This window comes from Scyliorhinus torazame, chromosome 18 (genome assembly GCF_047496885.1).
Source record: "Scyliorhinus torazame isolate Kashiwa2021f chromosome 18, sScyTor2.1, whole genome shotgun sequence".
NCBI classification, from domain to species: Eukaryota; Metazoa; Chordata; class Chondrichthyes; order Carcharhiniformes; family Scyliorhinidae; genus Scyliorhinus; species Scyliorhinus torazame.
The window spans coordinates 81419096-81436329 of NC_092724.1; the positions used below are offsets into that span (position 1 = coordinate 81419096).

The 17234-nt window shown below is 46.0% G+C and overlaps 1 protein-coding gene across 1 annotated transcript in view; it reads right to left on the bottom strand.

Annotated features, from left to right (window-relative positions):
- LOC140395331 (uncharacterized) overlaps window positions 1-17234 on the bottom strand; it is a 215191-nt gene that overhangs the window by 184938 nt on the left and 13019 nt on the right. The window lies entirely within an intron of this gene.

Here is a 17234-nt window from a genome sequence, read left to right on the forward strand (position 1 = left end):
ATATGTTCTGGTGGTCATAGATACTTTTTACAAAGTGGGTGGGAGCATTTCCAGCCCGCACCAACACCGCGAAAACCACAGCCAAGATCCTAACCCAACACATCTTCACAAGATGGGGACTCCCCCGCAGTATTGAATCGGACCAAGGTGCTCACTTTACGGGACGGGTCATGCAGAAAGGACATCCTCACGATATTTGGCATCACCCAAAAATTCCACATTGCGTACCACCCACAGTCGAGTGGTATCGTGGAGCGCATGAATCGGACCCTAAAAACCACCCTCCGAAAAATGGTCCAGCAGAACAACACCACTTGGGACTCAGTCCTCCCTTTTGCGCTGATGTTTTTGCGTAACACTGTTTCCACCTCCACAGGTTACACCCCACACACTCTCATGACCGGACGCCCCATGAAAGGGACAGAATACTTGTTAGGTTTAGACCTGACCAGCCCTGAAGTAACGACCCTCACCCACAAGAAAGCCGTGGAGCAACTAGTTGCTAATGTCAAAACGGCTCAGTTAGCAGCCGCAGTTAAATTGGGCACCAAAAAGAAACAGAGCAAGGCCTGTTTCGATAAGGCAGTGCATGCAACGGAGTATGATATATGACAGCAAGTGATGTTGTCTGTATATAACCCCAGCACATTCCTGTCTCCAAAATACTCGGGTCCGTACTCCATTTCGGATAAAGTAAGCCCATCAGTATAAAAAATAAAAGACTGCGTGGTTTCATATAAACCAGTTAAAGGCTTTTGGAACACAGTCAAACCACGCCCACCACGTCATGCTTGACGCAGCAGACCACACCCCGCCCACAACCAACGTAACCCGACCAACCCCCACCACGTCCAGCCCAGCCACGGACTCGACCTCGACTCCACCCCCAAACTATACACTCCGCCCCGGAACGCCCACAGACTGCAACAGCAGAGACAGCGACTGTGACTCAGACGATGGCCACAGCACGCCTCCCTACTATCCCCGTACAACCGGACCCACACCCAGCAACTCCGGCTACGATCCCAGTGATCCCTTCCTGATCACTTTCCTAAATAAATCCCACCACTGACCACCGAACCACACGGACGACCCCGACTTTGTCCCCACACAACTCGACACAACTCATTGGCACCGCGACAACTCCTACAGACTCGTCCGCAACGACGAGAGCAACCCCAACTCACACCAAGCAGCCCTTTCAGCCCTAATTCACTCCAGAGTTTGGCACCCGGGAGAAGGGGACGACCTTGAGTCTGACTCCCAAACCGCCAACCCCTTTGCGACCCTGTTCGCAAGAGAACTGAGGTGTCCACATGATGTTTCAAGGAAACGCTTGGGAGAAGTGTTGTCCTTCCTGATGGAACCTGCAGGATGTTTTATGTTGTTTGTATGTTTGTTTTGTGTTGTTCGTCCGTCAGGAGAATTTTTTTTCCAGCCGCTTGTTCAGCAGTACCAACTTATCTGCAGATACCTGGTCAACAGACCAGACGCTTGTTCAACGGAACTAGCTTGTCTATAGACATTGGTCAACAGACCGCACGCTTGTTCAGTGGAACTAGCTTTTCAGCTGATACTTGTTCGGGTATCAGACGCCCGATCGTAACTGCTCTTCTGATTCAAGGATAGAATCACTATAGCAGCCCCACCACAATGACTACATTTTTGCCCGTTCCTGTCAGTTGCTCAGGCAGTGGAGAAACGGCGTGAGACCCGCCCTGCCTGGGGACCCCCCCCCGGCTGGTCACACATGCTCGGGTAGGGGAGATACGGCATTGGTAGCCGTCCTACCCGGGGACTCCATCCAAATCTTACCCGTCGCGGCCCATACGCACCTCATTTGACATGCTTTCATTTCAAAAGGTTTTTATTTGTTTAGGCGACCTTTAGGTTGCTGCCATCTGCTATTTACATCCAGGAACATTTGGATGGTAAATCAGCACTGGTCCGTCATTGGGAAGTGTGCCGTGTCCTAACATTTGTTTTGAAAAAAAAATGAGGGAGTCACACATAGTGACCAATTATAAGGGAATAATTGGCCCAAAAGGACAGACACACTAACACACCGGATATTGAACCAAGGTAGTTACAGATACTATGCTTGTTTTTACAGAACTCCAGAAGCTCCAGGACCGGAGAAAATACAAGAGAGCACACAGAAAGAAAAGGAAAGAGGACAGCCATGAGGACCCCCTTCATTGTGCTCAACATTCTTTTTGTGGACATTTGGTTGCGCGGGAACACGAACCCCATTACTTCAAACCTCCCTGCCGTAAATGTTTCACTGCCCCGCAGTACCCAGAGCCCACTCACCAGCGACACTGCATCTTCCTGGTGTGCCAGCTTCATAACCTGGTACTCTCTGTCCTACGTGATCGAAGCACTGTTAGCGTTGGCGATACTCTGCGGTGTAGTGCAGACTATGCGCCTACGTAAATGGAGAAGGAGAGCGTACCGCGCTCGAAATCCCCGGTATATCGGATCAGATCCCCTATATTCGGTTACGACCAGATCCCCGACCCCCGCGATCTATAACAAAATAATAAAGAGCATTCACTTGCGTTATTACTGTGAATAAAGAAATGTACAAAAAAAAATACTGTATGATCCTGAGCTTGACTGCCAAGCCAGGAAAGATTATGGAATAATGTGATTTTTGTTGTATGTTTTACGAAGATAGGACAATGAAATGTTTAGTGAGTATACTGTAATAAGGTTAAATTAGAGGTTCCAAGTTTGTTATTTTGTAAATGCATGTCCCTGCCTGACATAGCGCCCTTAGAATTGATAGGTAAAAAAATTTTGTGCATAGCTAGGGTCGGAGCAGAGGCCATGTAGGAGGTGTGTCGTCCCCGCCCCCCCCCCCACCCCCCGGTCAGGGAATGGAAAGAACAAAATTTATGTGATCCTTCACGCTTCGCGTTAGGATCACAAGGAGAGTCTGTAGCAACCTAAAATGGCTGATTCCTGATTAGAATGGTCAAACCCCGATCTAAAATGACGAACGGAAGAGGCTGATGGGAAAATCAGACAACAGGACTCAAACGGACAGCTGCAGGTAAAACAGTGTATTCACGTCTGGGGAAGTCGGCCCAGACCGATACCTGCAGCCATCAACATCACAACAACCCAGCCATCTGCATATTAAGCAGCCATCCCCGGGAACAATTGCTACACATTAGCAACATAAAGCCGATCCAGACCTTTCGGCGCCAGCAGGGGCTGACACAAAGACAGGTGAACGACCACCCCCCGATCAAGGAATCGCCCCATTATTGGAGCATATCGAACCAAGTGATTGGGACCAAGTCCAATCACTTGGAACCAGGTACGAGGTCCACCCCGAGAGGCGGGAAGCCCCTGGGAACTATAAGAATAGGGGCCAAGTTCAGATCGACCCTTCTCTTCCTGCTCGCAACCTTTGAGACCCTTCGACAAAGAAAACAGTAAGTCTTACTCCAGCGATCGCTACCAGATAGGTGCTCCTGACTATCGACTTGTACCAGTTTTGAATCCCGCAGGCTCAGACCCAATTAGAAAGTCCATTCGTTTCCTGACCTGGTGGGCCATTTCCAAAGTTAAGTATTGGCCTTTAGTGGTAGGTAGTAGTCTAGAAGTAGGATTATTGTGTAAGTATCCATTGCTGTATATAATAAATGATCGTTGATTTAACTTTTACTAAGCGGTGTGCTGCATTATTAATCATGACTTGAGCTTGAACCACGTGGCAGTATCAGAAAGATACCTGGCAACTCGTGAGCAAAAGTGACAGAATTCGAGCTAATAAAACTAAGGCTAATAAGAGCAACAGAACAAACCGAGTTTATTCAACCGCTCCTCATAGCTAATGCCCTCCATACCAGGCAACATTCTGGTAAATCTCTTCTGCACCCTCTCTAAAGCCTCCACATCCTTCTGGTAGTGTGGCGACCAGAATTGAACACTATACTCCAAGTGTGGCCTAACTAAGGTTCTATACAGCTGCAACATGACTTGCCAATTCTTATACTCAATGCCCCGGCCAATGAAGGCAAGCATGCCGTATGCCTTCTTGACTACTTTCTCCACCTGTGTTGCCCCTTTCAGTGACCTGTGGACCTGTACACCTAGATCTCTCTGACTTTCAATACTCTTGAGGGTTCTACCATTCACTGTATATTCCCTACCTGCATTAGACCTTCCAAAATGCATTACCTCACGTTTGTCCAGATTAAACTCCATCTGCCATCTCTCCGCCCAAGTCTCCAAACAATCTAAATCCTGCTGTATCCTCTGACAGTCCTCATCGCTATCCGCAATTCCACTAACTTTTGTGTTGTCTGCAAACTTACTAATCAGACCAGTTATATTTTCCTCCAAATCATTTATATATACTACAAACAGCAAAGGTCCCAGCACTGATCCCTGCGGAACACCACTGGTCATAGCCCTCCAATTAGAAAAGCATCCTTCCATTGCTACTCTCTGCCTTCTATGACGTAGCCAGTTCTGTATCCACCTTGCCAGCTCATCCCTGATCTCGTGTGACTTCACCTTTTCTACTGGTCTACCATGAGGGACCTTGTCAAAGGCCTTACTGAAGTCCATATGGACAACATCCACTGCCCTACCTGCATCAATCATCTTTGTGACCTCCTCGAAAAACTCTATCAAGTTAGTGAGACACGACCTCCCTTTCACAAAACCATGCTGCCTCTCACTAATACGTCCATTTGCTTCCAAATGGGAGTAGATCCAGTCTCGAAGAATTGTCTCCAGTAATTTCCCTACCACTGAAGTAAGGCTCACCGGCCTGTAGTTCCCTGGATTATCCTTGCTACCCTTCTTAAAAAGAGGAACAACATTGGCTATTCTCCAGTCCTCTGGGACATCACCTGAAGACAGTGAGGATCCAAAGATTTCTGTCAAGGCCTCAGCAATTTCCTCTCCAGCCTCCTTCAGTATTCTGGGGTAGATCCCATCAGGCCCTGGGAACTTATCTACCATAATATTTTTTAAGACGCCCAACACCTCGTCTTTTTGGATCTCAATGTGACCCAGGCTATCTACACACCCTTCTCCAGACTCAACGTCTACCAATTACTTCTCTTTGGTGAATATTGATGCAAAGTATTCATTTAGTACCTCGCAAATTTCCTCTGGCTCCACACACAGATTCCCTTGCCTATCCTTCAGTGGGCCAACCCTTTCCCCGGCTACCCTCTTGCTTTTTATGTACGTGTAAAAAGCATTGGGATTTTCCTTAACCCTATTTGCCAATGACTTTTCGTGACCCCTTCTAGCTCTCCTGACTCCTTGCTTAAGTTCCTTCCTACACAGGCTTCGTCTGTTCCCAGCCTTTTAGCCCTGACAAATGCCTCCTTTTTCTTTTTGATGAGGCCTACAATATCTCTCGTTATCCAAGGTTCCCGAAAATTGCCGTATTTATCCTTCTTCCTCACAGGAACATGCCGGTCCTGAATTCCTTTCAACTGACACTTGAAAGCCTCCCACATGTCAGATGTTGATTTGCCCTCAAACGTCTGCCCCCAATCTAGGTTCTTCAGTTCCCGCCTAATATTGTTATAATTAGCCTTCCCCCAATTTAGCACATTCACCCTAGGACCACTTTTATCCTTGTCCACCAGCACTTTAAAACTTACTGAATTGTGGTCACTGTTCCCGAAATGCTCCCCTACTGAAACTTCTACCACCTGGCCGGGCTCATTGCCCAATACCAGGTCCAGTACCGCCCCTTCCCTAGTTGGACTGTCTACATATTGTTTTAAGAAGCCCTCTTGGATGCTCCTTACAAACTCTGCCCCGTCTAAGCCCCTGGCACTAAGTGAGTCCCAGTCAATATTGGGGAAGTTGAAGTCTCCCATCACCACAACCCTGTTGTTTTTATTCTTTTCCAAAATCGGTCTACCTATCTGCTCCTCTATCTCCCGCTGGCTGTTGGGAGGCCTGTAGTAAACCCCCAACATTGTGACTGCACCCTTCTTATTCCTGACCTCTACCCATATCGCCTCACTGCCCTCTGAGGTGTCCTCCCGTAGTACAGCTGTGATATCCTTCCTAACCAGTAGCGCAACTCCGCCACCCCTTTTACATCCCCCTCTATCCCGCCTGAAACATCTAAATCCTGGAACGTTTAGCTGCCAATCCTGGACTTCCCTCAACCAGGTCTCTGTAATGGCAACAACATCATAGTTCCAAGTACTAATCCAAGCTCTAAGTTCATCTGCCTTACCCGTAATACTTCTTGCATTAAAACATATGCACTTCAGGCCACCAGACCCGCTGTGTTCAGCAACTTCTCCCTGTCTGCTCTGCCTCAGAGCCGCACTGTCCCTATTCCCTAGTTCTCCCTCAATGCTCTCACCTTCTGACCTATTGCTCACGTGCCCACCCCCCTGCCATACTAGTTTAAACCCTCCTGTGTGACACTAGCAAACCTCGCGGCCAGGATATTTATGCCTCTCCAGTTTAGATGCAATCCATCCTTCTTATATAGGTCACACCTGCCCTGGAAGAGCTCCCAGTGGTCCAGATAACGGAAACTCTCCCTCCTACACCAGCTGTTTAGCCACGTGTTTAGCTTCTCTATCTTCCTATTTCTAGCCTCACTGGCATGTGGCACAGGGAGTAATCCCGAGATTACAACCCTAGAGGTCCTGTCTTTTAACTTTCTGCCTAGCTCCCTGAACTCCTGCTGCAGGACCTCATGCCCCTTCCTGCCTGTGTCGTTAGTACCAATATGTACAACAACCTCTGCCTGTTTGCCCTCCCCCTTCAGGATGCTCTCTACCCGTTCGGAGACATCCTGGACCCTGGCACCAGGGAGGCAACATACCATCCTGGAGTCTCTTTCACATCCACAGAAGCGCCTATCTGTGCCCCTGACTATAGAGTCCCCTATTACTATTGCTCTTCTGCGCTTTGACCCTCCCTTCTGAACATCAGAGCCAGCCGTGGTGCCACTGCTCTGGCTGCTGCTGTTTTCCCCTGATCGGCTATCCCTCCCGACAGTATCCAAAGGGGTATACCTGTTCGAGAGGGGGACAACCACAGGGGATTCCTGCACTGACTGCCTGCCCTTTCTGGTGGTCACCCATTTCTCTGCCTGCACCTTGGGTGTGACCACATTTATATAACTGCTATCTATGACGCTTTCCACCACCTGCATGCTCCTAAGTGCATCCAATTGCTGCTCCAACCGAACCATGCGGTCTGTGAGGAGCTCCAGTTGGGTGCACTTTCTGCAGATGAAGCCATCCGGGACGCTGGAAGCCTCCCGGACCTGCCACATCTCACAGTCAGAGCACTGCACCCCTCTAACTGACATTGCGTCAATTAATTAAAATTAAAAGTTTAAATTTTTAAAAATATATATATATTTTTTTTAAACTTACTGTTAACTAACTGTTTCCCAGCACTCGATTTCTAATATAAATGCGAAAGCTAAATATAGTACTCTCCGATCTCTGGCTTAGATACCCCTCTAAATTATAATTAAGTAATTATGTTTAATTAGTTACCAATGCTTAATTTTTTTAATTTGGTGTAGATTACCACCCAGCCACTCAGGTCACAGCTTTTCTGTGATGTCACTTCAGATTCCCCCACCCCCCACACACACAATTTGAAAAGGTAATAAAAGTAAAAATGAGTAAAAATCACTTACTTACCTTCTGAGGGTCTCAGATGTTCTCAGGTTCTCTCCCTGCTGATTAAAAGTTACAGGCCAGAAGAAAGAGAGAACACAAAACAGTAGGGGAAAAGCACCTTCTCCCACTCTTCACCGAATTACCTCACTGCACCAAATTACCAAGTTTCAAATTCTCACTCAGGCTGTGTCTCTTTGACCTGTGCAACGTTTACTAAGTGCGCTTTCTGTCTGTCTTTTATACAGACTTTAGGATGACTCACACTACTTAAACTTCAAAGAGAAGAATACAATGTGTACCTTTGCGCCCCGAAACAGGCCTTAGGTGACTGCCAGATAACTGCCTCTCAGCAATTAGGGTGGGGGCAGCTTCAGTCAATCAGACACTAATCTACACTGCACTTTTAACTGAAAAACAACAGAATTAGATTCATCACTTACCTTTCCTGGTTACCTCACTGCACCAAATTACCAAGTTTCAAATTCTCACTCTGTCTGTGTCTCACTCACTCAGGCCGTGTCTCTTTGACCTGCGCAATGTTTACTAAGTGCGCTTTCTGTCTGTCTTTTATACAGACTTTAGGATGACTCACACTACTTAAACTTCAAAGAGAAGAATACAACGTGTACCTTTGTGCCCCGAAACAGGCCTCAGGTGACTGCCAGATAACTGCCTCTCAGCAATTAGGGTGGGGGCAGCTTCAGTCAATCAGACACTAATCTACACTGCACTTTTAACTGAAAAACAACAGAATTAGATTTATCACTTACCTTTCCTGGTTACCTCACTGCACCAAATTACCAAGTTTCAAATTCTCACTCTGTCTGTGTCTCACTCACTCAGGCCGTGTCTCTTTGACCTGCGCAATGTTTACTAAGTGCGCTTTCTGTCTGTCTTTTATACAGACTTTAGGATGACTCACACTACTTAAACTTCAAAGAGAAGAATACAACGTGTACCTTTGTGCCCCGAAACAGGCCTCAGGTGACTGCCAGATAACTGCCTCTCAGCAATTAGGGTGGGGGCAGCTTCAGTCAATCAGACACTAATCTACACTGCACTTTTAACTGAAAAACAACAGAATTAGATTTATCACTTACCTTTCCTGGTTACCTCACTGCACCAAATTACCAAGTTTCAAATTCTCACTCTGTCTGTGTCTCACTCACTCAGGCTGTGTCTCTTTGACCTGCGCAAGGATTTCAAAATGTAATCTCTTTCACCTCAACACCTCTTGCTCATAAGACTTGTTGGAGGGGATTTTGTGATACCGGACTATGATATAAATTATAGGTGGCCCTGTAACTACATTTGTGCTCCTATATTACTTTTGAATAGTTCTGATGAGACAAAAGGTACTCATTGGCTTAGATTCCAGTTTAGAAGAGGCAATTTGTAGAAATAGTGCATACACAATCCTTGTTAATATCAGAAAGGACACAAAATGGCTGTTAACTATTTTAGCAATACTAAAGACACAAACTAAAGACAGCACGGTAGCCTTGTGGATAGCACAATTGCTTCACAACTCCGGGGTCACAGATTTGATTCCGGCTTGGGTCACTGTCTGTGCGGAGTCTGCACATCCTCCCCGTGTGTGCGTGGGTTTCCTCCGGATGCTCCGGTTTCCTCCCACAGTCCAAAGGTGTGCAGGTTAGGTGGATTGGCCATAATAAATTGCCCTTAGTGTCCAAAATTGCCCTTAGTGTCGGGTGGGGTTACTGGGTTATGGGGATAGGGTGGAGGTGTTGACCTTGGGTAGAGTGCTCTTTCCAAGAGCCGGTGCAGACTCGATGGGCTGAATGGCCTCCTTCTGCACTGTAAATTCTATGATAATCTATGATAATAACGGGGGTAGAGATGGTCCTGATGATCCCTATCATCACACCGGACTCAGAGCCATACCCTCAAAGCCAACTGGAGGACATTGGAATCGTATGGACTAACACCTCCCTCAGGTACTATCTCATCGAGACCTCTGCTATACGCAGGGATAATATATGGGATCTCCCTCATGTTGCCCCCACCCGGTGGGGCAGGGAGAGTTGGACGAATGTGGGTTCATCAGAACTCATGGTTCTGTCTTAGGTATTACACCTGCCCTCATGCATTTTAAGTTTACGGGGAAAAGGAAATACTGCGTCTCCGCCACCGTAACGTCCTATCGCTATAACATTTGTACCCTTTAGGCCCACCACTATAGGCCTAGCAAAGATCATTTGAGTTCGGAATATAAATAGCCAGAGATAGTCCCACATCTTGCAAAAACTCTGAGGGAACGAAGACTCAAGATGGGTCAATCAGTTCAACTTTACCACCAGTTAATGAAAAATCCATGCTTGACAAAAAAGCACACAGACACACACACAAAGAGGAACTACTTCAGAATGAAAGTTAGTGGTAGAGAGTGTGGAACTGTTAGATGAGCTTACTTGAAAACTGCTATGAATAACATCATTTAATGACAGACAGTAGAGATAGTCAGGGGGGCAGGAATGATTGATATCAAGGCATTAAATGTGACATACATGGGTTCGTTTGAGGGGCGATCTTTGAATAACATGCATGGTGTACATACGGAACATCTGGGAGGTTACATACCCCAAAGGCCGTATATCTTTGCTACACACCCTGCAGCCCTCATATCATTTCATTGTGGTCAGTGGGAGTTCTGTAAACATCTTCCATGACCAGAAGGAGGGAGTGTTGGAGGGCATTTTGTGATACTGAACTATGATATAAATTATAGGTGGCCCTGTAACTACATGTGTGCTCCTATATTACTTTTGAATAGTTCTGATAAGACATAAGGTACTCATTGCCTGTTTAGAAGAGGCAATTTGTAGAAATAGTGAATACACAATCCTTGGTAATATCAGAAAGGACACAAAATGGCTGTTAACTAATTTAGCAATACTAAGGACGCAAAATGGCTGAACTAGCCACTTTCCTTTAACAATAAGTTACAACCTGTGTAAACTACCTCATGAGAACCTAGCGAGTATTTCAGCAGCCGCTAATAACAGCTTCCCAGAACAAGAAATGCTATGTGTCCTTGATAAGCTCAAGGACCCAGTTGCAGACAGGACATCATTATGTTAGTTTTGAATGACTTCTGTATGAAGTTAGGGGCGGGTAAGAAATTGATTGACTGCATGTAATGAACTGTGATGCAAATATAGTTGATTGATTGTATGTAAATGAGAATACAACTAATTCCGCCCCTTGAATCTGTATACTAACCCGTGTGAGCCTTAGCTCGAGTGAGAAAAGGTGCTGTCAAAGGCTGCGGAGTCTCAGGCCTTGACGAATGTGATATAAAATAGTTAGTTTAAATATATTAGGTACAGTAATGTAGATGTAGGCCGGTCTAATTCTAATGAGTTCACAGACAAAGGGTTTCAGAAAGCATGGCAAGGAAGGGGGAGGTGTGTCTGGTAGAGGAGGAGAAAAGGATGCTGGGTAACAGGAGGCCAGGGTTAAGGAATGAGAAGTGAGCCAAATAGGATGTATGGCCAGGTCAGGAGAGGTATCGGATGACCTATGGGAATCGTGTATGTGAAACTTGATGCCATTTGAATGTATTTGCAGAGATCCCTTTGTCTCCTTCCTCATTTGTTTCCAAGGGGTCCAGGAGACTGGTTCTGTGTTCTGTGTCCCCGAGAAGCGAGTCAGACTTGCAAGTTGGTTAAAAATAAATAATACTATGCCTACAAATCCATTTCGAGTTTTATTGAGGCCAGACTGACGGGTAAAGAATTCAACATTTGTCATTTGGTGCCGAAACCCGGGATTTCTCCAGGTGGTTATCGACCAACTGCGAAATCAGAATTAGACTGATTTTGGACAAGAAAAGTGGAAACGGGCCCACAATGTGTGTAGCTGGAAAATGACACACATTGGTTTTCCCCTCTTCTTATGGTCTGATTGGTCTGGTCACTCGCGGTTGGTACGGAAAGATCGTCTCGACGAAATCAAAGGTCAGTCTGGGGATTAGAAAATTTAACTGATAAGACATCATAATTGATAGTTCGGTTTTGGGTTAGTTTTGGAATTGATGGGACATCGAAATTGATGGTTTACTTCCATGTGTGAGTGTTTTGATGAACTGATGGGACCTCAGAGGGGAGGATTCAGTTCCAAGAGTGTGTGAGTGTTTTGATGAACTGATGGGACCTCAGAGAGGAGGGTTCAGTTCCAAGAGTGTTTTTAAATCTATAGTTGATTAAGCTAAAATTGTATCCTAGTGGCAAGAAACACAGTCTTGAGGACTAGTTAGAGATTATAGGGAAATGTTTGGATAAATTTCAAAACAAAAGAACATCCATAGAACTGGATGCTGCATGTTAGTTAAAGCAGAAGTCTCTCAAAGGGTTAACAGCAGCAGCCAAAGTTAACGACTAAGACAATGCTTCTCACACAGGCCTTGAGATAACAGGCACTTGTGGTGTAATTGGATACCTTTCTTTTGAGTCAGTGAAACTCCAGCAAAATTTCAGCTTGTGGTGTAATTGGATACCTTTCTTTCGAGTCAGTGAAACTCCAGCAAAGTTACGTTTTGAATTAATTAAAGGAAACCAGTGGATTTCTCCACCTCTTTGATAAAAGTTAATTATTTTAGCAAGCAATTGATTGAAATTGCCAGAATCTTAAGTTTGAATTACTTGAAATAATGTTTATCTCATTTTATTTGTGAATTAATAGAAACTTAAAGAAACTCACTGACACCATTTTTTAAAAAGTGTAAATCTGGAGATGACAGTTGACTTTGCTCCGGTATAAATCACCGCAGCTAACTGCTCCCTCATTGATAGCAGCCAACATTTTTGTGAATGTAAGAAAAACTTGTTAAAAGAAAATTTGTTAAGATAAAGAATTAATTAAGTTGTAAAAGTTATACAAGTTTGTGTTAAGCAAATCGTAAATTCAGTTCGGAGTTGAGATCAGAGCTAAGCTTGCAGGTTGCAGTAATTCAATTTGAATTTTCAAACATTTTAAGTTTTAAAAGAACACTGTTAAAACCTTTTAAATAATTTTGCCAAGTAGCAAAAATTGCCATTGGTTATAAATAGGCAAATAAAATTGTTTTTTAAAAAAGAGAGCCAAAGTATGAAAGCTAAAGAGTTAATTAGATTATGGAGACAATATTGTCAACATGAGAGGGATAAGATCATGTTATTAAGTTGGCAAGAAAATGCCCTTAAGAATAGGGGATTTCAATTAGTGAAAGGGGGAACCAGAAAACTCTGGAGATCTTGAAAAAGGAGTGTGCATTCAAAAAAACACGCAAGTAAAGAGAGGGTGGACTCGAGTTTTAAAAATGGGCTGCGTAGTTCAATGGCTGGCCTTGCATTGACAGATGCAGATGAGGACCTAGAAAATTGGACCATATCGGCTAGAGTCCCGACTGCACCAGTAGCATTGTCTGCACTAATTCCGGAACCACCAGGCTATCATAATTTAGATTCAAATCATGCCAGCCTCTCCAGCCCCTTCGGTTGACAGCTTGGGTCCTATTTCAGCATCTTCACTGTCTGTTAGAGAAGGGGAGCTCTGTTCAACTCCGATCTTAGACAATGAGAGAGGGGCCTAATCCTATCCAGAAACAATCACGCATACCACCTAGATCCCTTCAGACCGATATGGTAAGACAGAAAAGTATGAGAAAAAAGAAAGAGGGTGGGAATGGTTCTGAGGAGCTGGAGCTCCCCCTAGTGGAAGGGAAGGACGTCAAAGTCTTTGAAGAGCCAGAGGAATCCGCTAGAGTGCCCCCTAGTGAGACTCTGAGACAGTTGCCGATTAGGAAAATACCAAACCCTGATGCTGTAACATCAGTTTGTGGTGACTACTGGATTGGACTGTAACTTGTTGGCCCGAGATTTACTGTGTATCTTCCAGCTACAGCTAGAGTGCGGAGACGAAGGGGTAGCGGTTCAATCATGGAGGATTAGACAACAGTGCTATATTTCTATCACTCCCCAGTGGTGGCGTTAGACATTGAACATTCACTGCACCACGTTACCCTGGCCTATGACAGAACTGGACAAAACAGGGAGTTGGAGGACAAATACCGGCCGTTAATTGGGACCGAATGGCCAGTCAAGTTAACAGCCACAGTCACAGTCACAGGAAAAGAAGGTACAGCTGATTTTGTTACAATACCACCACATTTATGGCCACAGTCAGCTTCTGTGGGCCCTCATGTTACACGTCAGGTCCACGACCAATACCATGCCAAGGATCTGGGGCCTATGGTGAGGAGGGCAGTGGATCATTCCGATCCAGCAGAGTACGCACTTCAAGTCACGCCAGACGGCACTTCCATAAAATATTTTGAGGTCCCTGAAACGATTAACACTCGACTTCAGCATCACCGGGGACGTGACGTTTTGGAATATGTCAATCCACATGTCTGGGCGGAATACCCATCACAAGTGGGAAAGACAAATGTTACACCCATTAAGGTAATGATTAAGGACCATGTAAAGCTGCCTTCTATTCGGCAATACCCCCTGAAACCCCAAGCTGCCCCGTCTATAGACAAATTAATCCGAGAGCTGTTGCAACAGGGTATTTTGGTCCCTTGCCAATCAGAATGTAACACCCCCATACTTGCTGTGCCTAAACCAGCCAAACCAGACCAGTACCGATTAGTACAGGATTTACGTTCAATCAATGCCATCGCACAGCTGTTACATGCTCTCGTCCCTAATCCTGCCCACATACTGGCTCAAATTCCAGCTCGAGCCCGGGTCTTCGCCATAATTGACCTTCAGCACACCTTCTTTGCCCTGCCACTCGCATCTGAAAGCCAATATTTGTTTGCCTTCACTTACAATGGACAACAGTATACCTGGACCCGACTGCCTCAGGGGTTCGTCAACTCACCTACGCTCTTCTCCAGATGTCTGCAGACCCAACTCCAGGCCTTGACATTGGAGCATGGTTCCACTCTAGTGCAGTATGTAGATGACATATTGGTAGCGAGTCCTGACGAGCCCAGTAATAGGGATGATGTGATCCAGTTATTAAACCACCTATCCTCGTTGGATTATGTTGTTTCACAATCAAAGGTCCTGGTGGCTCAGACAAAGGTCAAATTCTTTGGAGTTTTACTTACAGCCACAGAAAGAAGTCTTGAACCCAGTAGGATTGAACCAATATGCCAATTCCCTGCCCCTACCACAGCCAAGGAGGTCCGTCATTGGCTGGGTATGGTGAATTATTGTAGGCAGTGGATACCAAACATCGCTGTCTATACAAAGCTGCTGACGCCTTACACTAGTGAAGGGGGGAATTTTACTCTCACCACCGAGGCACTTGAAGCCTTCCGTTGCCTGAAGCAGGCCTTGTTACAAGCACCGGCCCTCGGTAGGCCCTTGTACGACCAACCGTTCCAGATATACTGTACTGTTCTGGAAGGATGTTCAACAGCGGTACTCACCCAGCAACATGGGGACAAGCACCGGCCCGTAGCATATTACTCTTCCAAACTTGATCCAGTGGCGTTGGGCCACCCTGTTTGCACCCAGATCTTGGCAGCGATATACAATAGTTTGCAGGCTGCTGCCAATATAACTCTCCAACAGGATATTAAGGTGTATAGCTCCCACTCGATCATCGCACTACTGGGGCAACTGCAGACTCAGCATCTTACCGCAGCTCGTCAGAATAGGTATGAAATATACCTTTTGAACAATCCACGTCTGACATTTAAATATTATCAGTATCAATCCAGCCTGTTTTCTAAGCGGTCCCCCTGTCCATGAAGACGCACCTGGCCACGACTGTTTACCCTTGATTCAGGAAACTGCCACAATAAGGGACGATCTGAGTGATATTCCGTTAGAACAACCTGACATGATTATGTATGTTGATGGCAGTTAATATAAGCCCCACTGGCCGGAGATTGTCCGGTTACACAATCATAGATCAGGATGGTCTGATCCTAGAAGCGGCCGCTTTTCAGACCTCTTATTCAGCCCAACAAGCCAAACTTTTTGCCCTTACCCATGCATGTATACTTGGGGTAGATCGTCGGGTAAATATTTACACTGACCCCCGATACACCTTCGGGGTAGTTCATGACTTCGGACAGCTCTGGAAGAATAGGGGATTCCTTACCTCGGCCGGCACGGAAATATCCCACCGGGGTTTAGTTAATGACCTACTGCAGGCCCTCCTTATGCCCGTGCAGATTTCCGTCATTAAATGCGCTGCCCATACAAACGGTAAGACCCCAGTTGACGTTGGTAATGAACAAGCAGATTGTGCAGCACGGACAGCTGCACAAATTCAGCAAGTGATGGTGCCTAAAATGTTAAGTCAGACTAAACGATCTGCTATAAATAGGTCTGCTTCTGACAAGCCAATGCCAACCATCCAAGACGTCATAAGGTTACAGGAGGATGCTCGTGAGAGTGATAAACAAATGTGGAAACGGTTAGGTTGTACATATGATTCTGTTTCCTCTTTATGGACCACGCCAGCACATCAGACTTGTATGTCTGATGTACTGCTTTATGGGTCATCGAATGTGTACACTTGGCAACTCATTGTGGGGCTCGGGGACTAGTGATTTGTTGCTGGACACTTGGTGGCACCCCAAAATGCAGGGGTTGGCCCAGAGTATCAGTAATCGGTGTTTGATTTGTCAGCAAAATAACACCGGCAAAGGTATCCCTTGTGGTATGAGGCAAACCCCGTTGCCCAGTGGTCCCTTTGAGACGCTCCAAATGGATTACATTGAGTTGGAAAGATGTCAATGTTGTCAATGTTATAAATATGTTTTGGTCATAGTGGATGTGTTCAGCAGATGGGTCGAGGCATATCAGACTACCGATAATAAAGCTGCTGCTGTGGTTAAAGTTCTGATGCGGGAAATCATTCCCCGGTACGGTATACCAGCTCAGTTAAGTTCTGATAACGGGCCTCATTTTATTGGACAGATTAACAAGGAGTTCTGCTCCCAGTTGGGCATATGCCAGCAGTTACACTGTGCGTACAGACCGCAGGCGGCCGGGTTGGTTGAGAGACACAATCAGAGCCTCAAAACTAAATTGGCTAAATTAAGAGCAGACAAAGGACTGACATGGCTGAAGTTGCTCCCCGTTGCCCTCTTCCAGCTGCGGGTTACATCTGCGGGACCGGCCTGGCTCTCTCCTGCCGAGATCCTTTATGGCAGGCCCCTTAGAACTCCCTGGAGCCTGCATGTTCCCAGACTGGTTCAGTTTCACCATATGACTGAAGAGATGACCACCTATGTTCTAGCCCTCACTAAGGTCCTCAAGGAGCTCCATGGTCAGGTCCGCGCAGCTCACGCGCCACCGCCCCCATTACCTAGCTCACTTTCAGTGCAGCCCGGTGTCATGGTCAAAAAATTGGATTTGGAAAGGGTCGGAGCCGCGATGGGAGGGGCCCTTCCAAGTTCTCCTTACCACCCCCACTGCAGTTAAAGTGAAGGGGCGGAGTGCTTGGGTCCACCTCTACCACTGTAAAAAGGTCGGTTACTAGCCTTCCCCAGTGTTGTTTTACAGGTGTGAAGCATGATGGGGTGGCTGCGCATCGCCTGTGTAATCTTCAGCC